The sequence below is a fragment of the Cupressus sempervirens genome, chromosome 4 (genome assembly GCF_028749045.1).
Source record: "Cupressus sempervirens isolate cs-2001-9-10 chromosome 4, ASM2874904v1, whole genome shotgun sequence".
In the NCBI taxonomy this organism is placed as follows: domain Eukaryota; kingdom Viridiplantae; phylum Streptophyta; class Pinopsida; order Cupressales; family Cupressaceae; genus Cupressus; species Cupressus sempervirens.
The window spans coordinates 751,241,746-751,257,931 of record NC_143121.1 but is presented as its reverse complement, the minus strand read 5'-3'; the positions used below and the strand labels follow the sequence as shown (position 1 = coordinate 751,257,931).

The 16,186-nt window shown below is 32.8% G+C and overlaps 1 pseudogene; it reads left to right on the top strand.

The window, feature by feature from the left end:
• The first annotated feature begins 13,534 nt into the window (after positions 1–13,534).
• LOC149563551 (low affinity inorganic phosphate transporter 3-like) lies at positions 13,535–15,451 on the top strand (annotated as a pseudogene).
• The last annotated feature ends 735 nt before the right edge of the window (positions 15,452–16,186 follow it).

Sequence of the window (16,186 nt, the reverse complement as noted above, 5' to 3'; positions counted from 1 at the left end):
GATTTTTTGGAAGCAAGGATATCAGAGAAGGTTATAATAGACTTCAAATCTGAGATGGAGTTGATCAAAAATGATATAATGAGGGATATAGAATGTGTACCTCAGCATGTGGGTACCAAATACTTCTAGGTTGGTAGGTGTGTACCTCAGCATGTGGTTATGAGGACGTCACCAAATACTTCTAGGTTGGTAGGTCGATTAGTGAAGATAGAACTAATCATGTGGAGAGATCTATGAAAGATAGAGATGGTCAACTAGATAGATTTGACACTCGGTTAAAGCTAAAGCATAAGATGGATGTTTCTTATTTTTTGTTTACATTGAATCCTAAAGAACTAATTGAGTATATTTGTAAATTAGATTTCTTGTTTGAGTTAGAGGATATTGGATATCTGCTCAAAGTTAGGTTGGCATAGACTAAGCTGAAATTGCATGCTTCTCTTTGGTGGAAAGAATTGTGAAGAGACAAAGAAAAGGAAGGTGAAATGAAAATCATTTGTTAGAGATTGAAGGTGACTAAATTGAAGGCTAAGTTCATTTTTTGTGATTATGAATTTGAGTTTTTTAAAAGGTTGCAAAAACTAAAACTGAAGGATTTGTTTGTGAAGGACTATACTAAGGAATTTTACAAGTTGATTATTTGGTCTAGACATAGAGAACATTCTAAAGCGACAATGGCTTACTACAATAATGAATTGAGATTCATTATTCAAGATGAGATTGGTATGTTGAATATTTCTTCTATTGAGACTTCTTATTTGTATGCTTTGAAGGCAAAAGACAAGTTGAAGAGGAGAAATCAAGGTTATTCTTGAGGAAAGGAGAAGCATGATCACTTGGCAAAGGATAAAGTGAGTGTAGAAGATGAACCAAAACCTGTTTAGTCAAGGAAGAGGATGGGTGAGGTTTCCTTTAAAGTTTTTTAAAAAAAATTTTTATATGGGTTGCATTGCATGAGGTGGTATCAAAGCTTAGTTTTCCTAAGGTAGATATATTGCCAAAGTTGACGTAGTTTGCAACAGGACATGGGGTGAATATCATAAGAGTGAGGATCTAATTGATCTTGTGGATTCATTGTAGAGGGTTTACAAAGATCATGGAAGATGCCTCCAAGAAGAATGGGCACTAGGGAAATTGAAGATCTATGTGATTTTTTGGAAGCAAGGATATCAAAGAAGGTTACAATAGACTTCAAATCTGAGATGGAGTTGATGAAAAATGATATAATGAGGGATATAGAATGTGTACCTCAGCATGTGGGTACCAAATATGGTTATGAGGAAGTCACCAAATACTTCTAGGTTGGTAGGTCGATTGGTGAAGATAGAACTAATCATGTGGAGAGATCTATGAAAGATAGAGATGGTCAACTAGATAGATTTGACACTCGGTTAAAGCTAAAGCATAAGATGGATGTTTCTTATTTTTTGTTTACATTGAATCCTAAAGAACTAACTGAGTATATTTTTTAATTAGATTTCTTGTTTGAGTTAGAGGATATTGGATATCTGCTCAAAGTTAGGTTGGCATAGACTAAGCTGAAATGGCATGCTTCTCTTTAGTGGAAAGAATTGTGAAGAGACAAAGAAAAGGAAGGTGAAATGAAAATCATTTGTTAGAGATTGAAGGTGAGTAAATTGAAGGCTAAGTTCATTTTTTGTGATTATGAATTTGAGTTTTTAAAAGGTTGCAAAAACTGAAACTGGAGGATTTGTTTGTGAAGGACTATACTAAGGAATTTTACAAGTTGATTATTTGGTCTAGACATAGAGAACATTCTAAAGCGACAATGGCTTACTACAATAATGAATTGAGATTCATTATTCAAGATGAGATTGGTATGTTGAATATTTCTTCTGTTGAGACTTCTTATTTGTATGCTTTGAAGGCAAAAGACAAGTTGAAGAGGAGAAATCAAGGTTATTCTTGAGGAAAGGAGAAGCAGGATCACTTGGCAAAGGATAAAGTGAGTGTAGAAGATGAACCAAAACCTGTTTAGTCAAGGAAGAGGATGGGTAAGGTTTCCTTTAAAGTTTTTTTTTTTTTTTTTTGTGGTGAAGAAGGACATCAAGATTATGAATGTTCCTAGATGGTCTAAGTGATAGAAGAGTTGTTGTGAATGAATCTGAAGGCTCAATCAATGAACCTAAGTAGGGAGAGAGCTCGCTAGCTCAATCAATACTATTTGTAAGAGGGAACTGAAACCTTGTCAAAGGAGTAATTTGTTCAGGACTCATTGTAATTATAATGGTAAAATTTGTAATGTGATTATGGATGGTGTTATTACAGATAACCTTGTTGCTGAGGAGATGGTTTAGAAGATTTTTGTTAAGAGAGTGAGACATCTCAATCCTTAAAGGATTCATTGGTTAAAACATGAAAATTCTTTTGAAGTGAGGTAAAAATGTCTTGTTAATATTCGGATTGGGCAGTATAAGGATCAAGTGTTGTGCGATATTATGGACATGAGTAGTTGTCACATATTTCTGAGTAGACCTTGGCACTATGATTATAGGACTATGCATGATTGTGTCAAGAATGCGATAACTATTGAGAAAGGTGGTAGGAAACATTCAATAATTCCTTTACAAAATGAAGAACTTGGTTGAAGGAACCTGAGTGTTTGCAGCTAAGTTGAGTTGAAGGATTTTGAGAGCATTAGAGATCAATATGGAAAGAAAATATATGGCACATCAAGGATAGATGTGAAGAAGCAAAGATGGAATAAGGGAAATAGTGTGTAAGTTGAAGACTTGAATGACATGTATGTAAAGAAACAATTTGGGATTTATTTTTTGAATTCTAGAAGATGTTCTTCAAGCCACTAAGAATATCTTTTCACACCTGGGGTGTCTGATGCTTGGTCATTACTAGGTGTAGTGATATCCTAGGTGCTTATTCACTAAAGCCTTTCCTAACATCTCCACTATTGCTTGGATTACACTATAGTTCTCAACACTCAAAGGAACTTGGCAACTCTTGTAGGAGCTCGATCATGTTTGGTGTTATTTGTTACAATCGGCATTTTGGTTTTCTAAATGGAGTTCTTATGAATTTGATCAATATACTTGGTACATTTAATGCATGGGGACTGTGATCATGATGTGAAGCCATCGTTGGAGATTGTGTATACCTATTTGGGTCTTGGTCATTCATCCTAGGTTTATTTAGTGGGTGTTGTGATCCTTTTACAATATTTAGTATTTAACATATTTTGTATGCAGACTTGTGGTTTAAATAGGTATCTAATATAAGGGTTTATTTAAATTAAAACTTTCTAGGCCAACTTAAGGCTTAGTTGGGTATAAATAGAGGGTATTGTGGATTCTTGAATCATTATTCATCCAACATGGAAAAGGAGGAGTAACTGAGACTGGCAAAGGTTAGTAGAGCTAGTAGTTGTAGCTTGGGAAACAAGGAGATTTCGTAGTCGCTTGCAAGGAAAATTTTAGATCTTTCTCTAGAGGTTTCTACAAGAGTTTTTTTGTGCTATAGATCTAGGATAGATAGGGTTTGGGTTGGATCTTGAGGGATCTTGGAGAAATAATACTAGCTTTGTAATTGGCCATAACCAGGAAGGCCTTATAGCCTAGCACATTGTATGTAGTTAGTTATTTTATGAATAAAGAATTGCATTTGTATTAGATCTTACCGATTGTGTTGTATTTCCACTGTGTGGTTATTTGCTGGGGGCTAGGACATCTCCTTTGGGGATTCTCATACCTTACACTACATTAGAGTTTGTTTCAAACCTTCCAGGAATAAAGTAATATTATCTTGATAAATCTATATAAAATAAAGATTATCTCTTTATAATGAACAAGATGGTTGAGACAAAGGATTAATTGAACAACCTAAGGTTTAGTGATGATTTATTTAAATAGGAAATATTAATAAATTGATTGACCCTTACTTATATTTTATTTTCAAATTATTATCTTTCTATATGGACTTCAAATTTCATTTTTAATAGATTTCCCCAAAATATCTGTTAAAATATTTAGTATCTATCCATCACTAATCACAATTGAAATCTCACAACTATGAGAAGAGGGGTGGGGGTGAAACAATTGTGTATAATAATTATAAACTTAAACCTTCTTAAACTAATCTCTAATCAAGAATATAACAATGCATAAAATTTAAAAATCCAACACCATAGCACAAGGATTTTTGTTCAAGAAGAAATCTTTTTATTATGAAATTTATTTATTTATTTGACTTTCAACTTCATCGATAAGGTGATTTTTTCCACTAATTTTTTGTACAATTATAGTCAATTTTGAGAACCCTTTGACTTACCAATATACCACATTTTATTTTGGAAACATTCAGCTTTCTATTACAAAATATGAACCCTGTCTATACTTCACTAAGCTCTAAAATAACTCTTAGCTACAAATATGCCATTGGAGTGCCATTTAATATTATCCTTATTCTAGAGTTTTTCAAGGTTAATAAAACCTCACAGATCATAGTCATGTACTTAAGATTTCAATTAATAGGTAAAACATTTTAAGGGCTCAAAGAGTTCTTAGAACCTCTATGTTACCTAAGTGGGTTGAAATTTTAAAAAATACGAACACTCAAAAAATTTAAAATATAACAAATATTACCTACAAACTTTAGAATGTTTATAAGTTAACATTTGACTCAAAATACTAACAAAAAAGAGAGACAATTAAATAAGATATTCTAGTGAATGTGATTGTTCGATTTTTTTTTTCGATTATTGACATGGTTTCCAAAACCTAGGAAATTGCCAAGGCCAACTAGGAGTGGCAATATTGTCTTTGATTTTTATAAATTTTACTTGACACTTATTCATAAAGAAGAAAAATATTTAGATTTCTTGTTAAAGAAAAGGAACAAAATGTATCAAAAGTGATGACTAAAAATATTGTTTTCTCAAACCTAATATTAGTATTATATTATAATTATATTAATATATTAGTATAACATAATAATTTTAATATCATTTTAATACTATTATGAATACTATATTAAAATTATTATTATTATTATGATCATACCCTTAAGCATAAGAAAAATTGAATTTTCTATTGCGACCTCTTATTTTCCATTCCATAATTGTAGAATATTTTTCTGTATAAATAGAAAGTTCAAAATAAAATTTAACTTTTGAAATAGTATCAAAGGCTATGGATTATGCACATTTGCCCCATATCTTTTAACACTAACACAAATGTAAAAGGACATTAACATTCTTATTGTCCCTCATCATCATATTCATTAGAATAATATTGTTGATGTGTGGATATGTGTGTCTCTTTCATAGTTATTTTGATGATATAGTAAAGTGTAGTAATGTTATAAATGGTTCATTATGTTATCAAGTCCAAAATTTGAATATACTCATTTACCCCAAACTAATATATATTTTTATACATAACAAGGTTTTCATAGCCTAAAGAGTGCTAGAGTAAGTAAGCTTTTCTATGCTAGGTGGCTTAAAGGTACCACAAGATTAATTGTATTTCTCACTAAGTTTTTCCAATTTTGTTTTCTTTGTGGTACTCCAATAACAAATTTTGCACAACATACAACACATTGTCTAATGGGGGAATGAAAGCTAGTACCCCTTATTTATAAGGGAAGACTATATTGCATTATCCTAACCATGATGCGCTTTAATTATTATTTGAAATATCATATTTAAGTAATTTCTCTCAAATTAAAAGTAATACGCCTTAGGAGATTTTTCTATTAAGACTAACAAATATATGTCATATTTGTTAAACAATTTCTAAGATGATCTTCCTAGAGAAAGAGGTCTAGTACTTGAATAATTAAACATTTTTCTTATTGTCTTATATCATAACCCCTATTCAAAACTCCGCTATGTTATTTAATAATAACTACTAATCAATTCTAATTAATATATCAAGATGGTAATTCATAGTAAAACTTTTATATTTGTTAAATAAATGTTTTTAATTAATATTAATAATAAATATATTAATTGACTAAATATCAAAACATATAGAAGTAACTTCTAAATAAATAAGGCAATTGATACTCAAAGGAAATGGGACTAAACAATTAGGTGATGTAAGGTTCATGTCATTACGAGGGTCACATATTTGAATAACAAGTTGGGACCAAAAAAATAATATTAAATAAGAGCACATTCAAAATATAGCAGAGGATTGAATATATATCTTTCACCAAAAATAAAATGAAGGAGATCATGAACCAACAAATGAATTAGAAAAAATAGAAAATAAACAAAGTGAAGACCATATAATTTTGTTGAAGAAGAAGTGAAAGATAGTTGACAAAGCCAAATATAATATTTATGTCTAAGCTCATTTGTAAATGGATGTAAAAAGTGTTAGTGCAAATAATTAATTACTATTTACACTTTACTTAATTTTACTTAGGTTAATGCATTATTGTATTAGTTGTCATGTAGACACCTAGGAGTATACGTTGTCATATGAGTTGTCTTGTTGACAACATAGGAGTTAGCAACTTATTTAAGAACATGGTGTCTACAAAATCTCTTTACAAGATACACCTTTGTAGGCTTATCCTCTCATCATTGCACAAAATTATGTGCTCAATGGAGAATAATACACTTCTTGTGGACATGTGCTTAGTTATCATAATTATCACTTTGTTGACTCCTAGTTATTCTAGATGCCTTTATATACCAACACTTCTAGTGTATTCACATCTACACATCAGATATTCATCCTCATATTGTTATTATGTTTTTTGCAAGTGAAGATTGGAAATTGCTAGTGCAAATCAGATATTGGCATCACATTTAGACAGTCAAAAAAACCCAAATTGACTTTTGTTTCATCAAAATCAGACGTCTAAGGTGAAATCTAAAGTCATTTGATTTTTGGAGGTGCGACGACGACGATTCAGGAAAAATAATTACAAGGGTGATTTTCAAATGATGATATCTTCCTCATAAAAACTCCTTTTTTGGAGCAATGTTTTTTGTTTTGGGGTAGAATTTCATGATCTACACATTGGTGCAGGATGTTTGAGATCTCTATCCCTAATTTTTTTAGCAAATTGCAAATCCTAATTTTTGCAACTGTAAAGGCCTAGCTCGGGCTGATCTAGACACATATTCAGGTTCTATTTTTTTGAAAGTTTATAATTTTTTGTCTACTTTCCATATTTGCAATCAAATTATAGGCTTGTGTAGAAAAAAATACCACTTTCAAAAATAGGTCCTCTTTTGCATTGTTTTGCTTTGATCAAACTTCAATTTTTTGTATATTTGAGCAACATTTCTAAATGCCAGATTTGAACACCAAGAGGAGGTTGTAAACAACAAAATCAGAAGTCCACTTACGCCCTAAATTGGCAAGCGACCCATTGTAATCACACTAAATATAAAGTGCCAAATCATATATTAGGGAGGGTTTCTTTGATTTTTTTTGCATTTTGGGGTTGCATACATTATTTGATCTCATGGAGTCATGTCATAAGTGTTAGTTTGGTTTAAAATTGATGTTGACAAAAAGGAACTATTAGAAATGGAGTGCTTTGATGATTGATCATCTAAGAGAACATAAGGAAGTATTTCCTTTTCTATGTTCCAAAGAACTGCCCTCTTACACTAATCCATCACCTATTAGCATAATTTTTCAATCTATTTTTATAAATATTAGTATGATTTTTTTTTTGTCCTTAGAAAGGTCAGTGAACCTTATGACCTTTGGATGAGTCTATGGAAAGCATATGGAGATCCACAAGTCCCTCCATTCCCAGAGGACATTCTACAACCAGTCACTCCAATTGTGGTACCTACAACTCCAGTTGAGATCATACCTCTAATGCTCCTATTGCTTCTACTGATCCAGTTCCAGCCATAGATGCTCCTGATTGAGTACAACAGGGAACACCATGTCTTCCTCTTTCAGCTTCATGGGATGACTTCCTTCTAGAGATTGTAGTGTTGTTTTTGGAGTCTTACATTGAAGATGTGGGAGATATTATTGATGACATCCATCTTCTCTTTGTTGAGAAGAATTCTTCTTCACTTGTTGCGAGAGAACACTTTGACCCTCAACCACTTGATCTTTCTTTTAAGACTAACATGATTGTGGACACTTCTTTTCAGCGGTTGGAAGAGGACTCTTTTACTTCAAAGGAGACATATCAGTCTTTGGATATTGTATTCCACTTTCCTTAGACATCATATGTTTTGAGGATTCTCCCTACTAGTTGGGGAGAGTTATCTACTACACCTATAGCACCACTTCTTCCTATAAGGAGGAACATCACTCAGTTTTCATGTTGCAACTTCTTCAGTCATCAAGGAGCTTCTTTCATGGGTGTGCATTCATCATTGAGGAGAGGCTACATTGCTTCTCTTCCCATGTCTTCCTATAATGACGATTCCTTGTCTTTGGAGTTTGATTCACTTTCAAACATGGACATGTTACCTTGTTTGCCACCTTCTTTTGGGCATCCACTAGATTGGCTTGTGGCATCTACATTCATCAAGGATTTGTCAACATATGATAAGACTTTAGAGGAAAAATCCATAGCATAGTACATATGGATTCCTCATCCATCTTCCTATCCACAGTGGGAAGTATAATTGCACCTATACTTGGTGTATCTTCTTTCCAAACGGAGAAATGTTGTTTGTAGGTATTGGATTTTATTTTTGTCTTCAAGCACTCATCATTAGCAAATCTTTTAGGAAGGGGGGATTTCATTTCTCTGTATTTCCTTCTTATGGACGGATTCTCTATTGTATATGCATAATGTCATAATGGGGGGGTCTTGATTACTCCATCCATACATGCATCTTTCTTTATTGTACTTATCTCTCTTTTTGGGGGAGGGTTTTTCCCATGAGGTTTTCCCTCTTTCTCCTTTTTCAGAGAGATTGCATCGCATTGCATTTGTACATGGGTACCTAACATGCACTATTAGCCGAGACCCATCATAGCTTTTGTGAGCTTAAGTGCATCCCCTAAGTTGCACTTAAGGGGGGGTGTTAGTGTAAATAATTAATTACTATTTACAATTTTCTTAAGTTTACTTAGGTTAATGCATTATTATATTAGTTGTCATATAGAAACCTAGGAGTATGCATTGTCATATGAGTTGTCTTATTGACAACACAAGAGTTAGCAACTTATTTAAGCACATGGCATCTACAACATCTCTTCACGAGATACACTTATGCAGGCTTATCCACTCATCATCACAAAAACTTCTGTGCTCAATGGAGGATAATCCACATCTAGTGGATATTTGCTTAGTTGTCATATGTATCACTTTGTTGACTCGTAGTCATTCTAGATGCCTTTATACATGCACTTCTAGTGTATTCACATCTACACATTAGATATTCATTCTCATATTGTTATGATGATCATACATTATTTGGTCCATATTGTGCTAAGTCTTGTGCTTCTTGATCTTGGTGTCATTTTTCCCTAAGGAAAATTCTTACATGGTATCAGAGTTATACCAAATTCTTACAAAAAAGACTAACTTATAGGGGAAAAAGTTCATATTATAGGGACAAGATTAGCAACATCTTGGGCTACATGGAAATTTGGCAATGTTTAGAAATAAGAGGTATGAATTGGTATTAAGGATGTTACATTACTTTATGTTTTTACAATTATTTATTTATTTTAGAATAAAAATTATTTATTAAAAAATCTTATAAAAAGAGAATAAATTTCAAAAGCCACCATATACAGACAAAAGAAATTCAATTTTTAGTGCTTGAATAGAGAGGTATGTGGTGTTAAAATCAATATGTTTTACTAATGAGAAAAATTTATGTTTATTAGTGAAGTAATTTTATTTAGTAGTATTTATTTCATATTATTAATTAATATTTTTTTAATATGAAGCATATATTTTCATGAAATAAATAAATAATATATTATTGTTACAAATGGATATAATCTTTACAATCCAAGTTATACTTGGTGGAATGTATTCCGTATAAATGTCATAATATGATCCAGACAATGTTTGGTAGAGGGCATTCATTGTGAGTGTCATAGAATGATCTAAGTATAGACTTGGTTGAGGACATTCATTGTGAATCTCACATTATGGTCCAAGTGCACTTGGTGGAGGGCACTCACTGCTAATGTCATGGAAGGATCCAAGTATAATTTTGTGGAGGGCATTCATTGTGAATTGCATAGTATGATCTAATAAATTGGTAGAGAAATTTCATCATGAATATTAATCATTTCAAATTAGATATCTTATTAAAGATATGAAATATTCAACTAGATTTATGATGAGCTTACAAATTTCCTTGTAGTCATTATGGTCCCAAATTAACCCTAATAGTGGGAACATTACTTATTAACAATTAATCATGAGAAAAATTCAGAAAAAGGACTAAATCTAAAAGGGAATTAACATAGATAGAAATGTTTACCATGATTGATCAATTTCTTGTCAAAGTGACCAACACATTTCAACTTGGTAAGAAAGAATTGCCTAAAGTGTTGAGTCATTTTCCATTGAATTCACAAGGTAGAAGATTAGTAAACAATGTATAGGCACTAAAGAAATTGAGTGCAATATTAAATAAGTAACTAGTGCAAGGGTTAAGATTGGAAAATATACTTGGGAATGTGAAATAGAATTAGTTGGAAGCTAAAAATAGTAACACTACCTAAATGATCCATAAATAATGTCCCCATAAACTAGTTACAAAAGAGAGCACTAGCAACATGGTCAAGATAATTACCATTTAAATTAGAATGGACCTATGGAAAATATTATCTTAATAAACAAATATGATACTTTGAGGAGTTTGTTTTAGTCCTTCCAGGATTAAAGTAATATTAACTTGATAATTCTATATTTAATAAAATATTATCCACTTAGGATGAACAAGCTGGTCGAGAAACAAGATTGATTGAAGAATCGAAGGTTTAGTGATGATTTATTCAAGGAAATATTAACAACTTGATTGATCACTACTCAAATTTTATTTTCAAATTATTCAAATTATGTATGGACTTCAAATATCATGTTTAATATAGTTCTCAAAAATACGTGTTAAAGTATTTAGTATATATCTATCAGTACTCACAATTCAAAGCTCACAAGTGTGAGAGGAGGGGTGGGGGTGAAATAGTTGTGTGTAATAATTATAAACTTAAACCTTCTTAAACTAATTTCCAAACAAGAATAAGAAGTGCATAAAATTCTAAAATTATAAAAGCCAACACCAAACACGAGGATTTAATTGGTTTGAAGAATTCTTTTTCTGATGAAAATTTTCAAGTTTTTTGACTTTAAACTTAAAGGATAAAGTGGCTTTTTCCACTAACTTTTTGTAGGATTAAAATCAATTTTGAGGACCCTTTGACTTACCAACATACCACATTTCACTTTTGAAGTCATTTAACTTTCTATTACAAAATATGAACCTTGTCTATACTTCAATAAGTTCTAAATTAACTCTTCGCCACCAATATGTACATTCCTATGAGAAATTTGGTATGTGATTTTTTTGTCATTTTTTCTAATTTTGGGAAAACCAATTATTGTAGCCATTAGGTTCTCTTTTGAACTTATCATTAGAGTTCATTTAATATTAATCTTATTAGGATTTTTCAAGATTAATAAAACCTCACAAATCATAGCCATGTATTTAAGATTTCAATTAATAGTAAAGGATTTTGGGGGTTCAAAGAGTTGTTAGAACCTCTACATTACCTAAGTGGATAAAATTTTAAAAAAATACAAACACTGTCAAAAAATTTAAAATTCAACAAATATGAGGGACAAACATTAGAAGATTTATAAGTTAACATTTGACTCAAAATACTAACAAAAAGAGAGAAAATAAAAGATAAGATTCTAGTGAATGTGATTGTTAGGAAAACTTTTCTGATTATTGACATGTTTTCCAAAACATGTAAAAGTTTCAACATGATGAAAAATAATAGGTATCATGATATTTTTAGGAGATGAGTGATTGGATGAGATATCACCATGGGATTTAGTTATCTTGAACATTATTTTTGTTAAATACTCCAAAGTTGTATGAAATTGGTAAGAATGAGGTATCACCATTAAAATATTTCAACTTAGATCAATTTAATTCTAAGGCACATAAAAACACCAAATGTTCATTAAGAAAATTAAATGTGTTTGTTTATGTATGTAGATCTCAAATGATGAACCATTTCTTTGATTCCAAATTAAAATATTTTTATTTATAAAAAATATTTAAATAATAATAGTTAACAAACTTTATGTACATTTTGATTCATTAATTCTATGGTTCTAGGTCACTTCTACCCATTTTTCCTTGTCATAACAATCATGTGTAAATTGGATTACAACGTAGTGCTTCACTCTAATTCATTATTCTCTAATACATTAGAGAAATTATTAATAATAATATTCATGTTCTCTCTAGTCCATCCTTTTTACTCCTGTCAATCCTTTTTAGTAGACTAGCTATAGAGTCATTTATTCGATTTAGACTCTATGCTAATGAATGCATAGTGAATTTATTTAGAGATCTCTATATAATAATGTGTATTTCAAAGTGTATCATAAAGAAATCTCATGATCATCATTGAGTAGGAGTTGACATTTAATGTGATATTTAGAATTTAAGAGGCCATGTGATTCATTGTGAAAATAATTAGTTTTCATGAAATTGAGCATGCACAATAAAATAGTTATTTCAATGTAAGAAAAAATTGCAATAAAAGTTAAAACATATTTTAAAGGATAGAATAATTTTTTTTATTAGAAGTAAACTTGATATAATAAAATTAAATAAATGAAAAACAAAAATAAGTAAATAAATGAAAATGCATATATTTGACTTCACAAAATAACATTAAATTTCTCAACAATTTTTTATTATTAAACTATGTAATTAAAATAAGCTTAAAATAAATGAATAAAAATATAAATTTAAGATATAATTCATTCATTATAATAAACTGAAAAATCAATGTAGATATTGTTAGACATATATGAACAGAATAGGCAACGTCTATACAGCCACAAAAATGCACTTTCATACGAAGGAGAGGACTTAGTCAATTTTTTAAATAGTTAGAAAAAGCAATGTGAAGGAAGTGCATTTTCATAGCTGTATAGCTACGGGCAACAGAATGCTCCACCACTCTAGAGTACATCCAACTGGTTGGATATCCACCTACCAGCAAACATATGTACCCTTCTGACTGAACTGCTGGCGACTCAGTTTTTAGCTCCACCTCCCTCGATAACTTCATCTTTATAATTTATAATTATAATTTGTTCAATATAATTTTGTTTTGCAAAACTACATCTAACTTTGTACCGCTCCCCAAATACGAGTACTCGGTAGACACTTTCCACAAAGAATTGCGATGACCATTCATTGCTCATCTCTAATTTTCCGACTGGTCACTTTCCATCGTAAATAAATTCAACAACCTAGTCGTCACGCTGTTTGTTCAGATATTAGTAGTGATTTGTCGAAAGATTCAGCTTTTGTCTAATTTTTTTATTAAGAACCGAGGATATCCATTCCAGAAAATTCACCACAATCTCAACCTTATCCCTTTTAGATAACCCAAACCTTGCACTAAGCAAGACATCGCCTTAGAAGAACAAATAGACTCTTTTAAACCCTTTGAACCCTTTGACAACCCTTTGAATCTGAATCTGTAGTTAAAAAATGTCGCTCAACGTTCTTTCTGCGCTGGACTCGGCGCGCACGCAGCTGTATCATTTCAGTGCGATATTTATCGCTGGAATGGGGTTTTTCACGGACGCCTACGATCTCTTCTGCATCCCGCCCGTTTCCAGTCTGCTGGGAAACATCTATTACAACGACAGCACACACAAGGGCTCCTTTACCCATCCAGGTAAAAGCCCTCGTTAATGGAATAGCCCTCTGCGGGGCCTTTGCAGGCCAGCTCTTTTTCGGCCGGGTTGGAGACAGAATGGGACGAAAGAGAGCATACGGATTCACGCTAGCTCTGATGGTCTTCAGTTCTCTCGCTTCTGGTTTCTCCATTGGCCGATCGAGAGAATGTGTGATTGGCACCTTGTGTTTCTTCAGGTTCTGGTTAGGGTTCGGAATTGGCGGCGACTATCCTCTGTCAGCGACAATCATGGCGGAGTACGCGAACACCAAAACCAGAGGAGCATTCATCGCAGCGGTATTTGGCGTGCAATGCTTCGGTATTCTGGCGGGCAGTATTGTGGCTCTCGTTGTGTCGGTGAGTATGAAGACTTTGGCGGGCGACGTACCGTCGTTCGGGCAGAAAGACGTGGTTTGGAGAATTATCTTGATGCTCGGAGCCGTTCCCGCTGGTTTTACATATTACTGGCGGATGAAAATGCCCGAGACCGCCCGGTATACCGCTCTGGTTGCCAGAAACGCCCCCCAGGCGGCGATTGACATGTCGAGGGTTCTGAATCTGGCGATTGACGAAGATGAATTGGGTGTTCTCAGCATGGAAATTGAGTCGCCTCAGTTTGGATTGTTCTCGATGGATTTTGTGAAGCGGCATGGATTAGAATTGCTCGGGACGGCGTCCAGTTGGTTCTTCGTGGATATTTCATTCTTCAGTGGCAATCTATTTCAGGACGATATTTATCACAATATCGGATGGTTAAAATGTGTTTATGCGAATCCATTGGAAGGAGTTGTGGATGCTGCAAGTTCACAGGCATTGATTGCACTGTGTGGGACTCTTCCGGGGTACATATTTACCATTCTTCTCATAGATCGTATTGGGCGGTTTAAAATTCAGCTGACTGGGTTTTTCTTCATGTCAGTTTTCTTGTTCGCCCTCGCCATTCCTTACGACAGTTTCTGGGTTCACCGGTCTCATCGTCATGGTTTTCTAGCGATCTATTCTCTGACATTTTTCATTGCAAATTTTGGGCCAAATACGACTACTTTCATTGTGCCGGCAGAGTTGTTTCCTGCTCGCTTGCGATCGACGTGTCATGGTATTTCTGCCGCCGCTGGGAAAGCAGGCGCTATCATCGGAGCATTTGGTTTCGTGTTCGCATCTCAACCCAGACACAAGAAGGATCCTGCGTTGATTGATCTGAATAAGAACCCCTTTGAGTGCGAAACCTCTTATCCAACTGGTATAGGAGTTGACAAGGCCTTGATTATTCTTGCAGTGGCAAGTTGCTTGGGTTTCTTTTGCACATTTCTGATACCGGAAACAAAGGGAAGATCATTGGAAGATAATGATGTGGACCTTGGTAAAATTCAAGCCTAGCCTAGTGAATATGGTAGGGAAGCAGAAAATGGAGCATATCTGTATTTATCCAAAAATCATTGTTTATGGGAGTGGTTTTTCTAGCTGAAAAGTTTAGTGATTTGTTTTATATGTTGAATTTCTCTTCGAGCTACCTGGTATAGCTGTTATTCTTTGTAAATTTGCTTTGTTTCAATAAAAAAGGAAGAAGTTTAGTTTGACTTTGTTAAGAATAAGGGTATTCTACTTCCTTTAGGAATGGCATATTCTATTCTACTTCTTTTAAGAGGCAAGTGGAAGTTGCGAATTCTTACCTTCTGTAATATATTCAATTATTATATAATATATATTTTTGTTAAATATCAAACTAAATTATTGGCTAATGTCAAGTTTCCTTCTTAAATGCTCATCACTTTCTTCATATATAGTAATCCTCAAGTTGTTGTGCCCCACAATAAATAACCTTATCAGCTTAATTAGAATTTATGATCGTGTCTTTCAATCTACTTATATCATGATATTCTAGTATAATAGGTAACACCACTAGGGGAGAGGACCCGGTACTTGGACAGGTATCAATAGTTGTGAATCCCATTAAGATAATATGAGCCAACTACTGTATCAATATAGCCTATTAATTGTACAATAAGACACTAATTTTGTTTTTTGAAATTTACCAAAGTTTACTTCAAACTAAATAACTTCAGAATGTTCATGGCTAGATCATTGATTTACTATATCTAATACCACTTGTGGATAAAAACATTCATTCCATGATTTATATAAAACCCATTTAAACGTTATTTTGCATAAGTCAAACTACTGTGTACACAATATCAAGATACATGCAATAAATGTTATATTTAAAATGACACAAAATCTACAAAATAGTTGTCCAAACTTATGCACAAGATGTCAACTCATGCCTTCAAGTCTAATTGATGACTAGACTATTGTTG